Below are 23,440 nucleotides of genomic sequence, written 5' to 3' on the forward strand. Positions count from 1 at the left end.
ATTTGAAGCCTGGGGCTTAACCGAGCCCTTCCGAGTGCCAGGCTCTGAGCCAAGCACTTTATGAACATTATCCCACCCGATCCTCGTGAGAGCCCAGTTTACACAAGAGGCTCAGAGAGGTCAATCCACTCACCCCTCCGTCACAGAGCCTGTTAGTGGTGGCAGAACTCAGGTCAGTAGGACTCCAGGGTCCAAGGTTCTGGTGAAGCCCAGGCATCATTGAAATAGAAGAGCCTTAATTGCTGGAACCCTGGGATGAGGATTTTCGAAGACTTCAAACCAAATGGAAAAATCTGAAGGAAAAGGGCAATTTTCCATGAACTTTTGTTCCTCCTGAAGCTCTCCAAATCTTCACATTTCAAAGTGTACCGTGCATGATGCATTTTAAAGCTCCAAATTGACAGTGTAATTCTAGATCATCACAGGGCTCTCAAAAGTGAAGTAGGTCTGATTTCCCCCAAGGTTTCCATTCCTCTCTCTTCAGGAGGTAGAAGCAAGTTTTTGCTTCTGGCTTCAAAATGCCCTACAATTTCGTATCTTTTCTTGTAATAGAAGTAGTGGTGAAAGCTGGAGTCAGACTTTGGCTTTCCCTCTCTGTGCCTCAGTTTCCTGCTCTGCAGAATGGACTTCCTTTACAAGGTTGTTGTGAGGATTTAATGAGTTAATGTATAGATGGGGTCCAGAGCACAGGTAAGCTCTTAGCACATGGTAAGTAGCTCTTATTACCTAGAAGTGGAGCTGCAGCACAAGGTCAGAGCTGGAGACCTAGAGGGAAAAGTTGATGAGCTTTCAGGGACAGCAATGAAGAGAAAAGAGATGGGGGACCCACCCTGGGGATCCCCCTGCTTTCTAGGCTCAGGAACCACAGTGGAGAGTGAGAAGCTGCCTGAGAAGCAGGAGGAGGATGGGGAGAATGTGTTGCCATGGAAACTGGAGGAGGAGGGCGTTCCCGGGGGGGAGGGAATGATGGATAATGTCAGGTGTCATAGAAGAGAGATTGGAGGTGGGGAGGGCAGGAGGGTGATGGGAATAAACGAGAGCCTTCAAGTTGAGTTTCCTACGTGGCTTGGGAAGGCCTAAATCTGGATTCAAAGCTCTGAAGCTAACTGGCTGTGTGACCTAGGCAAGGGATTTGCCCTCTCTGAGTTTATGTTTTCTCTTAGCTCTAAGACGAGGGAATGGATGAGTCTCTAGTATGATGTTCAGTCCTGGTTTTGTTGGATTCTTGGCCGCTTGCCAGCAGTATGATCTTAGGCAGGTAACTTCACTTCCACGAGCCCCATCTGAAGACTAGGGATGTGGTGAGGGAGGTGCCTGCCAAAGTGCCTGACACATAGTAGGCCCCCAATACAGAATTATTCTGTGACAATAGTGGGGAGCCAGAGGCAGCTGTCTAAGGAGGTTTGCTTAGCTTGGAATTTGAAATGCTCCTCAAGGTGGAGGAAGCCCCCAGGGCCCCGAGAGGACTTGGAGGAGCATGGTCCAGACTGAGCCCCCACCTGGCCTCTGCCCAAAGGCCAGCCTCTCTGTTTTCAGCAGTGGATCCTTAGCCTGGCCTCTGGCCACCTTCTCTGCCTGGACCTACTGCAGATCCAGGCTGGGAACCAGCTCAGAGGTTCCAAACCCCTAGGGAGTGACCCCACTCCCACCCCCACCTCCAGAACATGGTCCCAGCACTCACACACAGCACAACACACAACTTTCTCTTGTCATTTATTTATTCATTATTATTTTTTAATTCCTGGGCACTGAGCACATAGTGCTGGCGGCTCCGGGGAGTGTGGGGAGAGAGGGCCTGGGCCCGACCCCAACTCCGAGCTTACAGATGTTGGGGGACCAGAGGAGACTGGGGACTAGCACAGCCCGCTGTGGGGTTCTGGCAGCAGGCAGCTTGGGAGTTGAAAATGGGGCCCAGAGGGGCTGGTGAGAGCCTTCGTTTATCCTGACGTGGTAGAGCGCTGGGCTGGGTGCTGCGTGGGTTCTGGCCCCATCAGCAGTGCCGGCCATGAGCCCCCCACCTGGTGCAGAGTGCTCTCCCACCCACCTCAGTGAGAGGCCAGCAGAGCAAGATAGTGTGCGATACACAGCCCCCGTCTCTGTTCCAAGCACTTTACATGGGTAATTTATTTCATCTTCACAGCATGACTATGAGGTAGGCACTATCACAATGATTACCCCTACGTTACGGATGAGGAAACTGAGGCTCAGCGAGGGGAGTGGGCTGCCCAAGGCCACATGGCTTGCCCATGGCTGCGCCAGCTAGGATCCCATCTTAGATCGGTCAAGTTCACTTCCTCTGCTTTTCCCCGCCTTCCTCCCACGAGGAAACTGATTACGCAGAGGGCACTGGACGGGTGTCCAGCTCATAGTCACAGACTGAGCCTTCTCGGTGCTGGGTTCTGTGTCTCATCACCTGGGCAGGTGATGAGGCGGTCATAGTTTCCCAGTTTCCCAAGAAACTGCCTTGACCTTGGCAGGTCCCTCTGTCCATCCATTCCCTCTCTGTCTTGGAAGGCTTGCTCGTTCTATGATTTTTCAGCTGCCTGCTATGACTTTGCTGTATGACCTTGGGCAAGTCACTTCACCCTTGGAGCCCCTTTCCTCAGTCGTGGATGACAACACAAGAAGTTGTGAAGATTTACAAAAAGGCCTGTCTGTTTCAGTCACACGAATGTTGCCTGTAACCGGCACACAGTATTCTCCTGAGTGGATGAATGAAGCATCTGATGCAGAGTAAATGCTCAACAGTGGAGCTTTTAATGTGATCTAACATTTTAGGTTATACCTGCTCTGACCCACATCTCTTAATGCTGTAGGTGGGTCAGGAGCAAAGGACTTTCTCTTTTAACCGTCTCCTCGAGTTTCAGGAGATGGGACAGCATGCATTGGAGAGGCAGTTTTCAAGAGGACGTCTTCTCCCCAAGTGCTTTATACGTAGCTGTCCCCTTTTGTCTTCACCAAGACTGCCCTCTCCGACACCTAAGAGGGAGGCACAGTCTGGGAGGAATGAAAGATCCCTAGGTGGCACCGACCTGGGCCTTCTGGCCAGAACACTTGAGTCATGGGGATGGAGCCCCTTGGCAGGTGTCCATGCAGGTGACATCCACCTGATGGGGCTCATCTTCCAGGATCTCCTCTTGGAATAAGTCCCAAGCCAGGAGACAGGGAACGTGGGTTTGACTCTGTCCTCCACTTCCTGCTATGTATATTTGGGCAGGCCTCTGTCCCTCTCTGGGCCTCATACAATTGAGGGACAGAGGTAGGAGTTGATGGGTTCTGAGGGCTCTGACATGCTGGGAGAGAACAGAGACCTTTCCCTTCTGTTCCTTGATCCCAGAAACAGACATCTGCTGGTAAAAACCACTGGGCGTTTGTCCAAGGCAGAGGAAAGGATGCCTGGGGGTCTGGTGTTTGTAGTTGGAGCTGCCCTGCTTTGGGGATGAGGGAGGCAGTCAAAATGAAGCTTGACTCATACACCTGGCTTTTTGCCTATCCCAGGTCCTATCATGGTACCAAGGACCAACCTTCTGTTTTCCCAATAAAGAAAAGCACTATTCTCGGTGTCCACATCTCTGGCTGTTTCTTTGCTGACCTTCTGTGGTCCCCTCATGGGGGGGGGGGCGGCTAGTCTGGGGGGGGTGGGGTGTGTGTGTGTGTGTGTGTGTGTGTGTGACACAGACCTGGTTGCTCACAATGAGTGAATAGTCCTATGCTCAGGACTATCTTGGAGGGAGCTGCAATACTGTCCCTAAGAACCCCATCTGGGGGCCTGGCTGGCTGTTGGTAGAGCATGCAACTCTTGTTCTCAGGCTGTAAGTTCAAGCCTCGCGTTGGGTATAGAGGTTGCTTAAAAATAAAATCTAAAAAACAAAACAAAACAAAACAAAACCATCTGATGGGAGAGAGACATACACAAGGTAGCTGTAGCTACTTCCTAGAGCATGCCCCAAACCAAAGCAGGCTTCCAGGAGCCCCCTCTCCCCCAACCCTCCAGATTGGCTCCTCCTTCTTCTCTGTGGCCCACCCCCTAATCTAAGTCCCTTGTCCTCCAGAGTCCTGCCCACCTCACGTGCTTCTTGGGGTTCCCACTAGCTCCCCTTCCTTTTCTCTCCACCCTACTCCCACCTCCGTTCCATTCTCTTGTCCTGTTGGCCCTCCTTTTGGCCATAGAAGCCCCAAACCTCCTCTGGGTGCATTCAGGGCAGCCCTGGGCATGGGGTTTGATGTCCCAGGAGACCTCTACCTCCTCAATGTTCTCCGCCTCAAATGGTTGCTGATGGTTAATAAGTAATTCTCTGGAAGGGAAATTCCTGCTCCAGGATCCGTCTCCCCACCAGGTGTGATCAGGTCCTCAAGAGGGCGCCAGAGCCCGGACTCCCCCCTTCCCCTGCTGAGGCAACCTCCCTTCAGAGACCCATAGCCTCAGCGGGGGCTGCCCACCCTGGGGCCTGCTGTGTCAAGGTGATGAGCACCAATGCAGGTGGACGGCCTTGACCCAGACTGGGATCTCACCCCCGCACAGCTGCAGGCTGTTTGGGCAGGGGCACGGGCAGGGCTGCGGACTGCCCAGCATGGGGAAGGGGCTCACAGACAGGGACTCAGGTGCGGAAGACTTCACAGAGGTCTGGCACCTCTGCCCAGAGCTCCCACTGAGGCCAGGAAGAACTGCTCTGAAGGGTGTGTGTGTGTGTGTGTGTGTGTGTGTGTGTGAGAGAGAGAGAGAGAGAGAGAGAGAAAGAGAGAGAGAGATTGCACAGCATGTGTGAGAGCACCTTAGTGTTTGTGCACGGTGGAGATTTTTAAAAAAACTGTTTATTTTTGAGAGAGACAGAGTACAAGCAGGGGAGGGGCAGAGAGGGAGACACAGAATCCGAAGCAGGCTCCAGGCTCCGAGCTGTCAGCACAGAGCCCGATGCGGGGCTCGAACTCATGAACCTCTAGCTCATGACCTGAGCTGAAGTCAGACACTTAACCGACTGAGCCACCCAGGTGCCCCAGTACATGGTGTGGAGGTTTTTATTCACCTTTGTGTATGGCCTGAGGAGAAGCACATCTGCATGACCACTCTGAGCATCGCTTTCTCTTTTGTAAAATAGCATAATTATTATAGCTAACGTACCAGGACTCTCCGGAAGACCCAGTGACCCAACAGCTGTACGTGGTAAGCGGGACACAGAATTATTGATGGGGGGGGGCACAGTCTGCCTTTAACCTTCAATAGCTCCCAGTTGCCTGAAAAACCCAGATGACCTCTCATGCCCCTTCCCAATGGGGGATTCCAGGAATCTAACTTCAGTCTTGCCTGCCTGCAACCTCAAACTCCCTCAGAGGGAGATGAGGACGCACTTCGGGAAGAGAACGGCTGAGGCCCAGCCCAAGGGCAGGCAGTTCTGAGAAAGTGCAGCAGGCAGGACAGACTACTGTCATGTGCCAGCTTCGTCACCCTTCCAGGTCCGCTCCGCTTCCCTCTGCTTCCAGGAAGCCTTCTCTGATTGCTCTGTACCGATCCTTTGCCCTGGTTAGATCCCGCCACAGCTGCTATCAGGGCCCCCTCGTGCAAGCCGCTGGCCTGCATTGCCAGACATATGCGAACCCTGCCACCCCCTAAGGGAAAAGGAAAGACCCGTGGAAAGGTACACAGGTGGGTTTTCTCCCCCCAGTGTTTATGGTTATTACAGGATGCTCGTTAGAAAAACTGAGAAACCTGATAAGAAAAAGAAGAGGTAAAGAACATCACCCATGGTTCCCCATCCTATTAATTAACATATGAGTGTTCTTCCTTCCCCAGGGGAAACCCCAGCAGCTCCCAGGTGATCCCAGAGCCCTCTGCAAGGGCGTGTGCGGTGTGCGCCACTGTGTGCCTGGCTGCAGGATTCGCTAGATGTTCCGGGGGCCCAGGACTGAAAAGTTAAGAGGTGTTTCACGGAGTGGAGTGGGGGGGGGGGGTGGTGGTGGTGGTGGTGGTCCATACACACAACACAGTCACATGCAAATAGACCCACAGACCTGGAGGCCACACACACACACACACACACACACCTGATTGTGCACATCCTCCTCATGCACACACTGCTTCTCACCGCTGGCTACATTCTCTTCTCTCACACAGACTCACTCCTGGCACTTGTATACATATTGCTCACACACACATGCACACGTGCGTTCATACCACAGGCATGCACACACACTTCTTTGTACACACACCTCCCACTGGGGCACACACTCCTTTATACATCTATGTTCGCGCACGTGAAGACAGCCAAACAGCTGGTCTTCGAAGATATTGAGGAAAGGAGGCAGGACAAGCTCATGTCACAGACGCTGCTGCCACCTACTGGCCATGCCTGGCATCAGCACCCTTATTTAGTTTACCCCTTTCTTTGCTTTCTTTCCTTTTCCTTTCTCTATTTTTTAACGTTTATTTATTTTTGAGGAAAAGAGACACAGAGCGTGAGCGAGGGGGAGGGGCAGAGAGAGAGACACACACACGGAATCCGAAACAGGCTCCAGGCTCTGAGCTGTCAGCACAGAGCCTGACGTGGGGCTCAAACCCACAAACCACGAGATCATGAATGACCTGAGCTGAAGTCAGACGCTTAACGACTGAGCCACCCAGGCGCCCCAATGTAAGTTTTTTTTAACGTTTTATTTATTTTTGAGCGAGAAAGTGTGAGAGTGGGGGAGGGGCAGAGAGAGACGGGGGACAGAGGATTTGAAGCAGGCTCTGCACTGATAGCAGTGAGCCCGATGAGGGGGCTTGAACTCACGAACTGTGAGATCATGACCTGAGCCGACGTCAGATGCTCAACCGACTGAGCCACCCAGGCGCCCCTAATGTAGGATATTTTTAACAAATGAGGAGATGGGAGTTCAGACAAGGCAAACGCCCAAAGTCACACAACAGCTCCGACAGTCAAGGTGTTGCTCTGAAGAGAAAGAAAAGGAAGATGCAGCAAAGCTGAAAATCTTTACTAAGCTGTGGAGACTCAGCTCAGATCCCAACCGCAGAGGAGAAGTGCCCAGAGGTGGATGAGGCACTGGCGGGATAGTTTCTCCTCCCAGCAATGTTCCCCTGCCCTGAGTTATGGCTTCAAATTCATTCATTCAACTAATATTTATGTACAGTGTAGCAGGCTCTGTGCTCAGACTGAGGATGAGCAGTGAACAAGCAGAGGGAAGTCTAGTTTCTGCCCTCATTCCAGCACAGCAGCTCCAAAAGGGCTCCTTGCTTTTTGCCCCACCCCCATGGGTTCCCTGGCACCCCTCTGAACTTCTCTTTGCTGGCTGTGCTGAGTGGATGGGGATCCAGAGTGACAGCAGGGAGATGTGGGTCAGAAGGGATGGTTCCACCCCAAATGTCCAGGATTGAGGTTGAGCAAAGAGAGCCCCAAACCTGCAGTCAGGCAGACCTAGGTCTGAATCGAGCCTTAGCCATGAACTTGTTTTGTGACCTCAGTGAAATCTCTTACTTAAAAATATATATTTTTTTTATTTATTTTGAGAGAGAGAGAGAGAGAGTGAGCAAGCTGTGCATGTGAGCAGGGGAGGAGCAGAGGCAGAGGGAGAGAGAGACTCCCAAACAGGCTCTGCACATCAGCGCAGAGCCCAACCACAGGGCTTGATCCCATGAACCGTGAGATCACAACCTGAGCTGAAATCAAGAGTCAGATGATCAACCAACTGACCCAGATGCCCCTCAAATCTCTTACTCTTGCTGGGCCTCAGTTAAAGCAAAGGACGTTGAACTTCAACATTTGTTCCAACTCGTGGTTCCTTAGAAGGGCTGGGGGAGGTTGGGGGGAAGCCCAGAAGACGGCACCCCCACACCCGTTACACACCCACTGCTTCACTCCGAATAGCTCCGCTTCCCTCTGTTTCCCACGTTGGGCTTCTGTGGCTAAATGAGTTAGACAATCACTTGGGTTAGTTGATCTCTAAGTTATTCTCAGGTCTAAAAGTTTTAAGACTCAGTCCATGCCTTACTTGGTCACCAGACTATGAGCTGGAGGAGGGCTGACACTGGGTCTGAGTCCTCTCTCGGTCTCTCAACCCCAATCCTGTAGGCGTGGCTACAAGAGGAGGGGCTCAGGATGTGTCCATGCAGACTGCCCACATGTGGGTGACATTAGACTGATAGCCCTGCAGGGACTCAGCCAACAGCTCTGTACTGACCACAGACCTCCATGCCACACACGGTGCTGGCCCTACCAGAGGAGGCAAGGGCGGGCAGAGAAGGCTTCCCGGGGCTTACGCGGTTGGACCTCCATGCCTAGAAAGCAAAGGAGGGTTCAACCGGATGGAACAGAGGATCCCTGAGGAGTCCTGGCTGGAGAAATCCAACTGTTAGGATGTGGCCACACACAAGGTGGGGTGAGAGTGGACTCACTTCCAGGTAAAAGCTCTGGAAAATCTAGGTGAAAGCCTGCCTGGAGGGGGTGGGAGGTGGGAGACATGAATCTGGATCCTGCTCTGGCTTCAGAATCCCCAAATCTCCCATGGGGGACCTCATGCTTGGCTCACTGTGAGGCTTATGTATCAGCCAAGACTTCATACTAGCATCGGCCCTAAAGGAACCCTGGTCTTGTGTTCACAAAGTCATATGTTTCTGTAAAATTTGCAAAAGTAAAATATATTTATTTGAATTGGCTAAGGTCTTTCCACTCTGACTTCCCTTCCCTCCAATTTGTGTTCTATAGTCTTGAGTGGCTACAGGTATTTTGTATTCTTTTCTTTAAAAATGTTTATTTCTTTATTTTGAGAGAGAGAGAGAAAGAGAGAGGAGAGAGAGGGAGAGAGAGAGACAGAGAGAGAGATCAAGGGCACGTGCATGAGGGGGAGGGGCAGAAGGAGGAGAAAGAATTCGAAGCAGGCTCTATGCTCAGTCCTCAGACCCCAACCATGGGATGACAGCGAGATCATAACCTGAGCTGACATCATCAGTCAAGAGTCAGAAGTTTAACCCTTAACCGGCTGAGCCACCCAGGTGCCCCAGGCATTTCTAGCTTTTTCTTTTTCTTTTTAAATAGGTTTCATGCTCAACCTGGGGCTTGAATTCACAACACTGAGATCAAGAGTTGCTTGCTCTAATGGGGGCACCTGGGTGGCTCAATTGGTTAAGCATCCGACTTCGGCTCAGGTCATGATCTCGCGGTTCGTGAGTTCGAGCCCCACCTCCGGCTCTGTGCTGGCAGCTCAGGACCTGGAGCCTGCTTCAGATCCTGTGACTTCCTTTCTCTCTGCCCCTCCCCCGCTCACACTCTGTCTCTCACAAAATAAATTAAAAACGTTATAAAGAATTAAAAAAAAGGAGCTGCTTGATCTACTGAGTCAGCCAGGCATCCCTTCATTCTTTTTAAAGGGGGCCCCCCAGATAAGCTTTAGGTCCCACAATCCTGGATCCACCGGGTCCCCAGTTTTCCCAGCTGCAAAGACAGAGCAGAGGCTGTGAAAGATCTTCCCAGGAGTAAAGATGATCTCTTTGAGTCCTCTTTTTTATTTATTTATTTTTTTTCAACGTTTATTTATTTTTGGGACAGAGAGAGACAGAGCATGAACGGGGGAGGGGCAGAGAGAGAGAGAGGGAGACACAGAATCGGAAACAGGCTCCAGGCTCTGAGCCATCAGCCCAGAGCCTGACGCGGGGCTCAAACCCGCGGACCGCGAGATCGTGACCTGGCTGAAGTCGGACGCTTAACCGACTGCGCCACCCAGGCGCCCCGACTTTGAGTCCTCTTGAAGGAACTGAGAACTGAGGAGCAAGGAAAAGAGGCATGCCTGGGGTCTCACAATCCAGGACAGTCCCACCTGCGTGCCCTCCCTTTCACTACCCTTGCTGACACCTTGCACCCAAAGCAGCCACCCTCTTAGAAGCCTGGGGAGCTCAGCTCTGCGCCTCTGCCCCAAGTGGCTCTGTGACCACGAGGTGGCAGCAGACACCACGTTTCCTTCTCCCTGGCGAGGGTTCCTCCAGTTTCCTGCCCCACAGAATCTCAGCCGTTCACAAACATCTCCATCAGCTCTTTCCTGACATCTCAGGAAACGGGGAGTCCTGGCCTCGCCACTTATTGGCTGTGTGATGGAGAACAGAACAGTTCGCCTCTCAGCCCCCTTTTACTCATCCGTATACCAGGGGTACCTCATGGGAACAGGTTAGCGAAGTACCTGGCAGATACATAATAGGCTAATCAATCATTACCAACCATTGCTGTTTCAACAGGGGCTTCTGGAGAGGCTGCCTTCCCTGGGAAGGAGTGCTCCCGGTGGGAATGACTCCCTCCCCACACTGGAGCAAACCCAGAGGAACTCCTTGGCAGCGGGGCCTTCCAGACCCCTTAAATGTTCATTCGTGGGCACCCTCTGTGCCCATGTCTGGATCGTTCCCTGGACCAGGGCATCTGACTTATCTTTTTCTCCATCTTTCTTTTGGAGGGAGCTCCGCAGCCTTGTGCCCACCTCCATGTCATCCTGGGGATCTGCCCCAGGCTGCAAATGGATTGTTCTGGGGAGGGGGGTCCTTGAACCGATGCCTGCCCATTCTCCCTCTCCTCTCTGCCCTCCCCAAAGGACTGCCACACCCCAGCCAGACAGGACCAAAGACCTCCTGGCTGTCCCCACATCTGCTTCCCTCCGGCCCCTCACCTGCTCCAGTCTAAACCTGGCATTCACTCTGTGCCAAATATACCAAACCAGTTTTTGTTCCCAACATACAACTTCACTGTTCTACTTCCAGGCCTTTATGTAGGCTGGAACACCCTCTTCTATTTCTTTATGTACTGGGACACCCTCTTCTATTTCCATATACTAAATTCATCCTTAAAAATCTAGCTAGTAGGTCACCTCCTCCAGGCAGCCTTCCCTAGTCCCTCCATTGGGACCCTTTCCCCTCTCTGGGCTCTGGGTATACAGTTTCCTTAAGGCCTTTCTCATAGGAGGCCATGAGTCACAACAGGACCGCCCATTATGTTTGGAGAACAACTGTTTATAAATGTATTTCCCTCCTAGCATCTTGGAGTGCGGGAAGGCAGGCAGGGTTAGCGCCATTACCTCATTTGACTGACGGGGAGACAGGCTAACAGAGAAATATGACTGGCCAGGTCTCAGGGCCTCCCTTAAATGGTGGAGTCAGGACTGAAACCAGCAACAGATCCCAGCCACACCCCTGCCTCAGGCCTGAGCTTGCCCGCTCCACCATTCCTTGTGGCTTGGTCTTGTGACTCTCTTCCCTTCCTAGACAGAGCAGGGTATTGGCCAGTTTTTAATAACGTGCTCAATAAAGTCTTTTTGAAGTAACAGATGCTTCTACATTGGCCCTGGGCCCTCTCCCTAGCCCCCAGCTTGTTCCCTGTTTTTTTTTTTTTTTTTTTTTTTTTTTTTTTTTTTAATCACTCAGCTCAAGACCCAATCACCCAATCCAAGTTGGTGGCAGTGCTCAGGCTCTGGCAGGATAAGGAGTTGGCTGGAGGCCCAGGAAACTCAGAGGAGGAGGGGGGACACAAACAGGTTCTTTCCCTTGCCTCACAAGCTTATCACCGCCCCACAGGCTCCAGGCAAACTGGGTGCTCAGCTTAGGAGGAGATCTGCCCTCTGTTACCTTGACGGCCTCCATTGCTCTTAAACTGCACGACCTTGGGTTGTCATTTCCACTCTCTCAAGTCTCAGACCCTCTTTAGAACACTTTTGGCTGAAAGGACTCAGACAGATCAAATGAGAAAATGCATGTAAAATAACAGAGATCACTAAATGTGAGTTATCTCCTCTGGAGGTCTCCCAAAATTGCTCTCTACAATCTGGGAAGGGAGGTGGAGGCTTTATAGGCAGAGGTACTGGGGCAGGAGGGCCTGAAGTCCAGGCAGTGACAGCACCCCAACCCTCTTCCCCCTCTCAGTGATGACAAGCCCAACATTCACCCACACAAGTTCATAAATCATCTCAACAAGAAACGCACAGAGGCTGCCTAGGTAGAGAGACCCCCACCCGGCAGTGGCTCTCTAGGCCCCCAGGGCCTGGGAGCGGAGTAAGGGGGGCACACATGTTTATAAGACACAGGGAGGGAAACACAAACAGAGTCACACCCTTTATGCAAACTCACAACAGGGACACACCGTGACACAGATGCACCCCTCCACACACACCTAAGTGCACAGAGAGCCACACACAAGATCAAGATCACAAACACAGCCCCACATGTACTCCCCACGCACAAACTCGTCAACACAGAGCCCTCCCCGGCCACCCCAACACACACATTCACCGCACACACACTTATCAGGCCGGGTCAGGCGCGGGCGCTGCTGAGTCACCCACGCACAGCTCGGCCCCAGAAGCCGGAGCCGCGAGCCCGCCCCAATCGGGGAGGGACGGGGGGGCGGGGCCTGCGGCAGATCCTCGGAATAGCTCCTGCGGCCCTGCGGGGATCCTCCTCGCCCCGCCCCCTCGACTGAGGCGGAGCGTCAGAATGCGGGGAGGGAGAGAGGAAACCCCTTTTGCAGTGGCTGAACCTAGGCGTTCACAGCCTGCTCTCTCCTGGGTCTTCTGAATACATGTGGGATCAATTAAAAAACAATACTGGATGCATTATTGGGTATTTGCATATGTACTTTCACATTCTCTTTTTTAATTTTCGCAACAGCTCTATGCAAAGTTTGGGCTATTATTTATCCCATTTTATCCCCGAGGGAAAGTGACTTGCCCAAAGGCACAAAAGTGGTGAATCACTGAGCCCAGACTCAAATGCTTCCAAAGCCCAAGCTCTTAACCACTGGGCATCACTACTGCCTAGTGGGCAGGTGAAAATGTGGGCAAGTGAAAGGTTTGTCAACACGCTTGGGAGCCTGCATGTGCATGTCAGCTTTCCCCATGCAGTCTACAGGGCCAGGGACTGAAAAGGTCTCAAGTATCCAGATTTCTGGTTAAAGTAACTAAAGCTTCTCTGGTGCTTTGGAGTCTACCCACCGATTTCAGAAAGCATCCCCTAGATCTAGGGGCTCAGTCAGACCCCCTGCTAGACTGTGAGCTTCTTGAAGGCAGGGACCAGGGCCCTGATGCCTAAAACAAGACCGGACTCGGAAGCTGCAGTGAATTTGGCCAGGGCAATACATTAATTTATGACCTTGATATAATATTAACATCAGTAATCATAATAAATGCTAACATTTTTTGGATGCTTATGAGACTGGCAATACTTTACATGGATCATTTCGTTTAATTCTCACAACAACCCTTGAGGAAAATACTTTTATTTTACAGAGGAGGAAACTGGCGTGGAGAGGGTTAGTAGCTTGCCCAAAGTAAGGGCAGCGCTGTGGATTGAGACAAGGCAGTTTGCTTCCAGCGCTCATCTAATATGAGGACTACTTAACTCCCAGGAAGCCACTTGGCCTCAGTGGGCCTCAGTTTTGCCCATTTGCCCAAAAATGAGGTAGCGAGGGGACAGGGGACGTGGACCAGTGACCATGTAAGCCCCTCCCAGTGCTGATGGGATGGACCATAAGGAGGGCGAAAGTCTCTGACAAGAGTGGAAAGATGAAAGGATGAAAGGAACAGGAAACCCCATATATATATGGCACCTATTCTGTGCCAAACGTGTGCTTGGCACTTAACGTATACCGCCAATGCTCAGAAAAGTATTGTAAGATTTATAGTTGAGGAAACTCAGATTCAGAGAAGTGACTTGCTCAAGGTCACACAGGGCTAAATGGTGGGACAGGTGATCGAGGTGAGACTCCCCAGGGTCACTTCCCTAGGTTTCCTACCACCAACTCCCTTCCTACCACCCTTCCAGCCCTTAGGTTAGGAGCAGCATCACGTGACAAATTGCATCATACTTCTGCCGTATGACATCAGACACCACACCACCCAATCCAGGAGCTCCCTACTCAGTCCTCCCCTGAGCCTTCGGATCAACCCGGGGCCGCTCAAGAGCTCGGCGTCCGGGTCAGGCCGCACCTGCAGCCCCAGCCCTTTCCCGGTTGCGACGACGCTCCTACTTCTCGGCACCGTCCGCTCCGCCGCCCCGCCGATTGGCAGTTGCTTGAGCCAATCAGAAGGTCTCCCGGGTCGGGGGCGGGGCCTCACTCCAGAGTTGCCCTGTCAGTGCAGGTGGAGGCCCCCGGCGGGGCAAAGTGGCAGGAACCTCTTAAAGGGCGAGAGCGGCGGAGAGCGAGAACGCGGCCCGGCCCGGCCCGGCCAGGTCCCCGCCCCGTCCGGCCCAGGTGAGCCTGGACCGTCTGGGGACGATCCTGGGTCCCCGGGAGGGACGGGGTGACGGACAGATGAACCCACTCCCAAGGGCCCGGGACGCCCCGGTAGGGGCGAGACTAGGGTCTAAGGGTCAGGGGAGAGGGTCTCTAGGAGTCCTGGCTTACAAGGTCCGAACTGGGGGTCCACAGGGGTCTGGAAGTCTCCAAGTTCAGGGTGCGGGGAGGGGCGCGGGCGAGAGGAGAGGGGGGTCCGGGGGTGGACGCTTGCCGCTGGCGGTCCCAGGCAGTGCCGGCCTCTCTGGCGCGGGGGTCCCTGCTTAGGTCCGCGCGGGCGGGTGTCTGCAGACTGCTGCGGCCCCAGGTGCCCCCCCCCCCAGCCCCGCCCTGTCCGGCCCGCATGCTCCTGCCGGGCCCGCCGCAGCGCTGGCCGGAGCGGGAGGGCGGGCGGCGCGCAGCGGGAGGGGGCCCCCAGGGCCTGGAGCCCCGCGCCCGGCCCCTTACGTAACTGACTTCGGGTTTCCGGACTGAGGGACCCGAGAGCTGGGGCGCCTGCTCTGCCTACCACGGTGGCCCTCCCGTCACCGCCCCGGCCCACACGCTCCCTTCCAGGCTTGGTCTCGGGGACTTTCCTCTGTCTCTGGTCTCCCCAGTCTCTCTATCGCTCTCAGATTCCTGCTTGCTCTCATCCCCCGATTCATTGTGTCCCTCATCTCTCCTCTGTCTGTGTTCCTGTCCCTGTTCTCAGTCTTTCCCCGGGAGTTTTCTCGTCCTAACCTATACTTTCCGGCAGACCCCACTTCTTTTGGGGTAAAACAAGAGTTCTCCCCTCTGGCAAATTGGAGGCGGGGACTTGTCCAGACCGACCTCAGCCCTAGCTTGCCCCAGAAGGGGGGAAGGGTAGGACTATTCCGGTAGGGTTGGGAGGGGGGGGGGTTATTTCAAGGCCCACAGTGTCCCCTGGCGTGGGAGTGGCTGAATGTGACCCCTCAAGTTCCCGGACTAGGGCTGAAGGCAGCCCTTTCTCTGCTTCTAGAGCCTTTTTCTCCAGAAGGAGAAGGTTTGGGGAATGTCTGGCCGGGTTTGGTGCTGAGGGCAGCTGGGAGTCCCTGTGAGAACCGGCTGGTGTCAGGTCTGGGTCACACCTTCAGCTACTGAAGGGGAGAGGGAGGGGCCAGAGCACTGGCACAGAGCCCCTGAGGTTTTAGCAAGCTCCCTACCTTCACCCCAGTTACAGGCTTGGGCAGGAGGCTAGGGGTGGGGAGGGGATCAACAGGAGGAGGTCAGAGGACTTTTGCATGGGGGTAGGGAGAGGGTGGAGTTTGGGGTGACAGACTCTCAGGTCTGAGGAGCATGTACTGGGTTCACCCCCTGCCTTCAAGGCCCTTCTGAGTGCCAGTGAGGCAGACACCTCAGAAATAACTCCTGTACCCTGCTGCTATTGTGTAAACAAGGTGCTAGAGCAGCCATGAGGTGGGAAATGATTAATTCTGACTAGCACTGTGGAGGGAGAGACTTTGCAGAGAGAGGTGGAAGGTTTGGGAAGACGGGGATCCAGAAGCTTTAGGGAGCAGAGAGGTGGAAGGAAAGGTGACATCTGGTGCCCTGTAGGCTTTGCATGCAGCAGAACTGCGTTTAAATCTTGGCCCTGCCACTTTGCTGTGTGACCTTGCATGAATCACTTCACTTCTCTGAGTCCCAGCTTCTTCCTTCTCCAATAATCCAGACCTTACAGGCATTAGCAGCAGAATCAACGGAGGTAATAAGTGTGCAGTGACCAGAACGATAGCTGGTCTGGGAGTCGGCCAGTGGGGTGTTTTAAGAGTGGAGTGGGGAGGTCCTGAGGTTTCCTCTGTGTATTAGGAGGCAGGGCCTGCCCAGGCCCAGCAATGTGCGGTGCAGGTGGAGCACCTGCTTGTGGGGCGAAGAGGCACCACACCCATCTCTCTCTTGATCAGCCCATCCTTGCACTGCCTAGACTAGGCTGGCCTCCCTCTTGTAGGTTGCAGGTGCCAAGAGAAGCTCCCAGGGCTCCCAGGCTGCCCCACCTGCTAGGCCAGTGGGGGTGGGGCCCCTGGCAGGCCAGGGCCAGCACCCCCTCTGCAGAGTGGACCCTGGCCAGGAGCCTGGCTGGCTGTGCTGGGCAGGAACATCCCAGTCTGGCTGGGAAGATGCTGACGCTGTACAGGCCTCTGGAGGCCCAGAGCTCTGCTGGCTGGGGTTGCGCCCAGCTGATGGGACCCGGGCTGCAGGGTGAGACAGAGGCCAGGGTGGGAGGAAGGGAGATGCAAGGAGACACCTCTGGAGGGGGAGCCTGAGCAGAATTTCTCTGTGGAACTGAAGAGGAACTGCGTGGGTTTGTCCCTAAGCCCTTCCTGAGCACCACATATGGGTCTGCTAGCCACAGAGCTAAACAGGATACCCACAAAGGGCTCGCCACAAAGGTCATGGTGGCCTGAGATTTGTTGGGGGCTTGCAGAATGGGTCTTTATGATCCCTCCCTGGTGAGTGTGGGGCTTTCAGATTTTTCTTGGGTCCTGGGATTCCGATGTTTATTAGAGGGGGCAGGATTCTATTCCTATATAGTCTGTGGGCCCATTTTTTCTCCCTGGGTCTCAGTTTCTCTTTGTGTGAAATGAGAAGGGGAGATGAGCTTAGAGCCTCAAAGGGTCTTGCAGCACCCATTATTATAGCCTCCAGGACATGCTTTGGGGCTTAGTCCACCCCACAGGAGGGGGAGGCGAAAGAATGGGGCAAGGGCAAGGTAGAGTGTGATGGGCCTTCATGTCCTGTTCTTGGCCTGTGTTCTCTAATCATAATTAGAGCCACATTTACTATCCACAGCGCTCTGTGCTAAGCCTTTAATATGCAGCATTAGCTAATATCCTTACAACCCCATGAGGGAATAGGTATTATTCCTATTTCTTAGGAGTTTAAGGAGGTGAATCTACTTAACCAGAGTCACACAGCTGGGAAGTGGCTGGCCTGGGATTTAAATCTAGGTTTGTCTGACTCCAAAGCTCAGACTCAACTGAAAGGGGAGGCCACCACCTGGAAGGTACCAAGGCTCACATGATGCCTAGACTTTACCTCTGGAACCTGTCTGACTCTTTCTGGGTGTGCTCAGAGCTCTGGGATATTTAGGCTGGGGAACTGGGGGCCAGGCTGTGCAGGTGCCCACCAGGCCCAGTGTGGGGGGGGGGAGAAGAGCAGAGGGTGCAACCTGCAGGTCAGGACCCTACCCAAGGTTTCCTCAGAGGGCCAGCCGCACCCGACTACTGCCAAGGTATAAGAGCTGGGCACCGAAAGGCTACCTTGGATATGTGGCCCACCTTTGGACTTCCATTTCTCCATCTGTAAAACATGGATTTTAGTAGTTGAGTGCAGACATTCCTTGGCCCATGGGTTTGTGGCTGGAGTTGGTGATGGGGTAAAAGGTTAGAGGCAGGGTCAGAGTAGCAGCGGCTAAGCCTGTGGAAGAAGAGTTGGGGTCAGGAACAGCTTGGATCCTGGGCTATTTGTAAGTATTTCAGATGAAGGGACTGATGCAGGAGAGGTTCCAAGTCTTGTGTGGGGCTGTGCACTGGGGGGAAAACACAAGGGGAGACCTGGAGAACAAAATCCAGGCAGATGCCTGTTGGAATCCTGGCTCGACCACTTACCTAGGTTTGGAGATATGAAGTGACACACCCAAGAGAGAGGAGTACCTTCCCTTCATTGTCCTCATCTGTAAAATGGGAATAGGAATAATTTTGCCTTGGTCCACTTCCTGGGTCATTGTGAAGGTCAAAGATGAGGTATTTGTAGCATTAGGTGAGAATGCTGGTTATTTTTCAGTCCAGAGTTGCAGTTCTGGGTTGCGTTTGTGGGGAGAGGGCACTTCTGACAGCCTCTGCTGAGATGCTGTACCCTGGGGATGTGCTAGAGAACAGCCCTAAGAATACCACCACCATTTATCGTCTGGTTACCATGTGCCAGGCACTGGGCCCAGAGCTTCACCTCTATTGTCTCTTTTAATCTGTATGTTGTCAGGTAGGTGGTGGTCTGGCCCACACTAGGTCCCTCCAAAACCCATGCCTCCAGCTCCCTGTAATGACAGTAGCTAACAGTTATGAACAGTGTACTGTGTGCCAAGCATTGTGCAAAGTGTTTTTTATATATTAAGTCATTTAATCCTTACAACTGCCCTGGAGGTGGGCACTAATGCAATCAATCCCCATTTTACAGAGAAAAAATTGAGGCACAGAGAAGCTGAACCCTCATATCACAAAGTTAGTGGGTGAGGGCCAGGGTTTGAACCCGGGTTCTTTTTTAAGTTTATTTATTTACTCTGAGGGAGACAGAGCAAGTGCAAGTGGGGGAGGGGTAGAGAGAGAGAGGGAAAGGGAGACAGAGGATCCAGAGAGCCTGGTGTGGGGCTTGAACTCACAAACCGTGAGATCATGACCTGAAGTCAGATGCTTAACTGACTGAGCCACCCAGGTGCCCCCCAGCCTGGGTTCTTAAATTTCCTCCTTGAAGCACTCACACAGTTGTAATCCATTCGTAAATTACATGATCTTCTTCTCACTGAACCATAGGCTCCATGAGGGCAGCAGCCATGTCTGTTTTCATCCTGTATCCCCAACACCTGGGTGTTGAGTTAATATTTGTCTAGAGGGATCTTGCTGCCTCCAGTGGGCTGGGTCCTAAAAGGAGCTCTGGGTGCAATATCAGATTATCAGATTGCTGACTAACAGGGTACCTGCCCTAGCAGAACCCCAGAGGCAGATACAGAGGCAGAGGCAGGATCTCCCCCTGCTCAGGATGAAGAGGGGCCCCAAAGAGCTTATTGGGTGGTTGTGCCTGTGTCTCATTTCTGTCCTTTGCTTCCATGTGCCCCTGCGGTGATGGCTCCACGACTTCTCCCTGACGGGCTGTATGACCCCGACCGGCTGCTGCTGGGTGAGTACTGGTTTGGCTAAATGACTGCTTCTGGGGCTTGATTCTAATGCATGTCCTGTAGCTCCCAGGCCACTGGGAGGTGTAAAGGGAGCCCAGCAGTAGGGGTGGAGGAACTGAGGGAGGGCATTCTGTGAAGTTTGGGTCCTACCACAACCAGCTGACTTCTCTCCAGATGCTTAACACACCGGCTGATTTTTGAGACACGTAACACAATGCAAAGGTCTTAGGGGCCAGACTGGTCAGGAATAGAATCCTCATTCTGCACCTGGTAGCTGGGTGGCTCTTTGCATGTCAGTTTCATGTCTGCAAAATGGGAATCTCGGTGTCTACCTGACACGGTACGTTTGTTCTTTTCTTTATGTAAGACCCCTGAGGGCAGGGATTTTTGTTTATCTATTCACTGTTATATCTCCAGCATCCAGGGTATAATGGCATGTAGTATGTACTCAATGAATATTTCTGAACGAATGAGCATATTTATTCATTCACTGTCACTATGCCCCATCAATGTGCTTTGTATTGGATTAAATGGCTAATGGATATAAAATGACCAACATCAAAGGGGCTCAGTGAAATGTGTTCTGTCTTTGCTCACTAGACTGTGAGTTCCTTCAGGGCCAGGGCTCGGTTAAGTGAGCTCTGGGTCCTCTGAATTGAGGGTGGGGCCTTCAATCAGCAGAGAGAGGGCCTTCGCAGGGCCTCTGCTTAGACCTGGGGAGAGAGGGACAGAACCTCTAGGTGTCATCAGAAGAGAGGGGCAGCTGGGAAGGTCTGGGGCTGAAGGAGGGAGGGGTGAGGAGGGACTCTGCCTCCCAGTACTGCCACTAACCTTGCTGTGTGACAGGGACAAGCCATTGACTTCTTTGTCTTGGAGACCTCGTCTGCAACATGCATATCATAACACTTCCCCCACATGGGTGTGGGAAGGAGCCGGTGAGAAGTGCCCAGTACAGGGCCCTGTTTGGTAATTATTGGTTTCCACCCAGTCCTGAGCTCTTTCTGGGAGGGGGCTAAGTAAAGTATACCTTTATTTACCTCCATTCTACTATTTTAACTTCCCACCCAGCCGGGACTAGAATCTAGGAGTCAGGAGCCCCAGACTCTCAAGCAGTCTGGCCAGGGCCTGGGCTAAGGGCTGGGCTCTACCCAGTGTGAAAGTAGGTCCCGTTCTTTTGCTGTGTGACTTGATTCAGTAACCTACCTTCTCTGGGCCTTGGTTGCCTCACCTACAAAAGAGGGTTAATAAAGAACACTTCCCTGGAAGAATTATTTAATGAGCGAATGGGTGGATCAGGCATTATTATCACTATTACTTTTGGGTCGGGCTGAGGAGGCTCCAAGGGAGGGCCCTGGAGAGTTACATCCCATCTTGGCCTTGGGATCCTGGGAGTCTCTAGTCATCATATGTATTATTGCCTTCAGATGTTTCTCATATGCTAGGTGGGTTGTTATATGCTATTTCAGATGCATTATCTCATCTGGTCCTCCTGGCAATCCAGGCATTATGGTCCCTGCTTTGCAGGTGTGGGAACCGGTACTGAGTAAATCAAGTGAGTTACCCAGACTCACATAGTTATTTAGGGGTAAACCTGGAGCTCAGACCCAAGTCTGCTCAACCCAAGACCCAAATTCTTAAGGGGGCAGGGACTGTGCCTGATTCTTCTCTATCTCCAGTGCTCAGCACAGGGCTGGTGAGGGCTACAGGACTGTTTGCTGAACGCACAAGCACATGCACACACAGTGTACCCCACCCAGGCCGGTGCTGTAAGAGTTTTGAAGAGAGGAGACACCAGAAAGCAGGAGAAGGCCAGATAGCATAGTGGTTGAGAGTCAAACAGATCTGGCTTTGCATTCCACATCTATTGCTTACCAGTGTGACCTTGAGCAAGACATTTAACCTCTTGGAATCTCAGTTTCCTTATCTATAAAATGGGGATAATAAAAGAACCTGTGTACCTCCTAGAGTCCTTGTGAGGATTAAATAATGCAATGAGGTACATGCTGAGCAATGTAATTATTATTATAGTTATAGCTTTGGGTGTTATTTTAGGATTACAAAGATATCCCTCTTGGGATAGTGGAGATGAGGTCTGGGAGGGGCCTGCTGGGGACAGGCAGGTAGCAACCTAGTCTGACAGGTTCTGGAAGACACCAGTGGGTGAAGGAAGGAAGAGGCCTCTTGGAAGTAAGGACACACCTCTCTTTCCTACCCGTCTGCTTTCATTCGTACGCACTTTGTGCCAGGCCCTGTGCCGGGCATGGGGCACAGAGATCAATCTGTGTGGTCTCTGCCTCCTCGCCCTGTCCTAGCTCAGAGGCTAGCTGGGGAGAAAGACACAGAACTACCAACTCCACCTTTGACTGATGCACCGAAATGTGAACCGTGAATATCTTTTCAGGCAAAGACCAGGAGAAAGGGCATTCCTAGTGGAAGGAACTGTTTTGCCAAGGTACAGAGTCATGACCTGCCCTTGTGGGAATGCAGCTAGATGGACAGGCTCAGGAGAGTTAGGGGGATTTGTCCCAGAGGCAGTGGGGAGCCATCAGATATGAAGCCGGGGAACAACATGATCAGGCTCATATTTGGGGAGGGTCGCTTGATTCGGAGGACTAGTGGGAGAGGAGAGGCAGGGGCAACTCTCCAGATGAGGGACGCTGAAATGGGGCCTGGGACTGAGCTATGGGATGGGGAGCACGTCTGTTTAGGAGGCCGAGCCAGCAGGATGTGATAACAGACTGCAGTGGGCAGGCAGGAGAGGACGGAGGTGGGGTCTGTGGGGCGGATGGGGCCAGCTGGGGTCTCTGGCTAAGGGACATACCCAGGAAGACGAGTCCGAGAGGGGTTGGGGGATAGAGCCACTTGTCTGCTTTTTGTCACCCTCTGTGTCGGTTCCCGCAGGCAGCAGTTATGTCTTAGCTGGACACTTGGGCAAGACCTCTGGCCACCAGGGCCCATGTCCCCCACTCCTGCCTTGGGGCCCCTTGTGGTGACCCTGGCTGGTCTGGCAGGGATGAGGGAGCTCTTTGGGGTGGGGGGCCAGGCAGGGACCTGTGTGGTGCAGAGAAGGCCTGGCTTCCGGCTCTACCAGTGTCACGTCACTGAATGTCTGCGTGACCTCTGGAAGTCACTCCCTCTCTCTTGCCCTCCTTTTCTGAGCCTTGAGAGAGAGGACAAGGAAACCTGTTTTGCCTGCCTCAAAGATTCAGTGATAAAACGTACTTAGAGACAACAAACACTTACTGAGCACTGACTGTGTGCAGGGTTCTTAGGGGCACAAAGATGACTCAGGTGGGGTTCCTGCCACTCTGGGTGCTTGAAGCACTTCTGCGTGAGCTCAGGTGAGTGGGTGGTTAACTCCTTCTAGGCATTGGGTAGTTGAGCTGGGATTTGAAGGGTAAGCAAGAGCTCTCTAGGCGGGCAGTGGAGAGAACAATTTTGTAAGCATAGGGAACATCATGTGTGAGGGCTTAAAGCCACGTAATGTGCTCAGGGCACACTTGTACCGTAGTTTGGTATGGCCAGAACAGAAAGGGAGAGGCGATGCTGTGACAGGAGTTGAGGCTGGGCAGGGGAGCAGGGCCCAGATCATACAGGGCTTTGGGGACGGTCACTTTGGAGGTGATCACCCTTGTAACTGCCGGCTCTCCTGAGACTGCTAGGGCCCTTTCCACCCTGCTCCCCCTATCCCCCCACCTCACCCCCACCCCAGTCAATCCCAGTGGCTCCCTCTCATGGGAGTCAACAACCTGGGTTCCCTGCCAACTCTGCCGCTTATGAGCTGTATGGCCGACCTTCAGTCACCTGCCCTCTCTGCACCTCAGTTTTCACCTCAGTAAAAGGGACAGCAGGCCCTCCTCACGTGGAGGGGCAGTGGTTTCAATGAGATAATCCTCACCAATGGCCTTGCACAGTCTCCCTGTACTGGGCACCCATGAAAAGGAGCTCCAGTTCAGCCATCATTATTTGGATTCCTCAATCTCCTTGGTCCTGCCCACTTGCTTCCCTCCCCCCCCCCCTTTCCTGGCAGCTGGCTGTGGCCAACAAAGGGAGGAAAGGATTAAGAAACAAGCCCAAATCTCTTGAGGGGTCTTGGCCCACTGCCGAGCTCGCCCCCTCCTGCCCCTCGCCCCCCTTGGCCCCAGGCCCAAGGACTCTCAGTCTTGAGGCCTGGGCTACCCCCCAACTCCCCATCTCAGGGGCCCCTTCCTGGCTGGAGGCCAAAGCCAGCAGTAGCCTTGAAACAGGGACAAATATTTTGAAAATCTGTGGCTTTATTTTTTCCCCCTGGAAGATGATCCCC

General features: G+C 53.1%; 1 protein-coding gene across 2 annotated transcripts in view; it reads left to right on the top strand.

Annotated features, from left to right (window-relative positions):
- The first annotated feature begins 13,971 nt into the window (after positions 1 to 13,971).
- The window catches only part of EPB41 (erythrocyte membrane protein band 4.1), a 200,414-nt gene continuing 190,945 nt past the window's right edge, over positions 13,972 to 23,440 (top strand). Inside the window, exon 1 of one of the 2 annotated variants that reach the window (XM_019836513.3) lies at positions 13,972 to 14,210. The gene's annotated coding sequence lies outside the window, so the exon portion shown is untranslated. Of the gene's footprint in view, positions 14,211 to 19,087; positions 19,140 to 23,440 lie in introns of those variants that run through there. The other variant, XM_019836510.3, reaches the window with a different exon arrangement.

Source organism: Felis catus, chromosome C1, assembly GCF_018350175.1.
Source record: "Felis catus isolate Fca126 chromosome C1, F.catus_Fca126_mat1.0, whole genome shotgun sequence".
NCBI lineage: Eukaryota > Metazoa > Chordata > Mammalia > Carnivora > Felidae > Felis > Felis catus.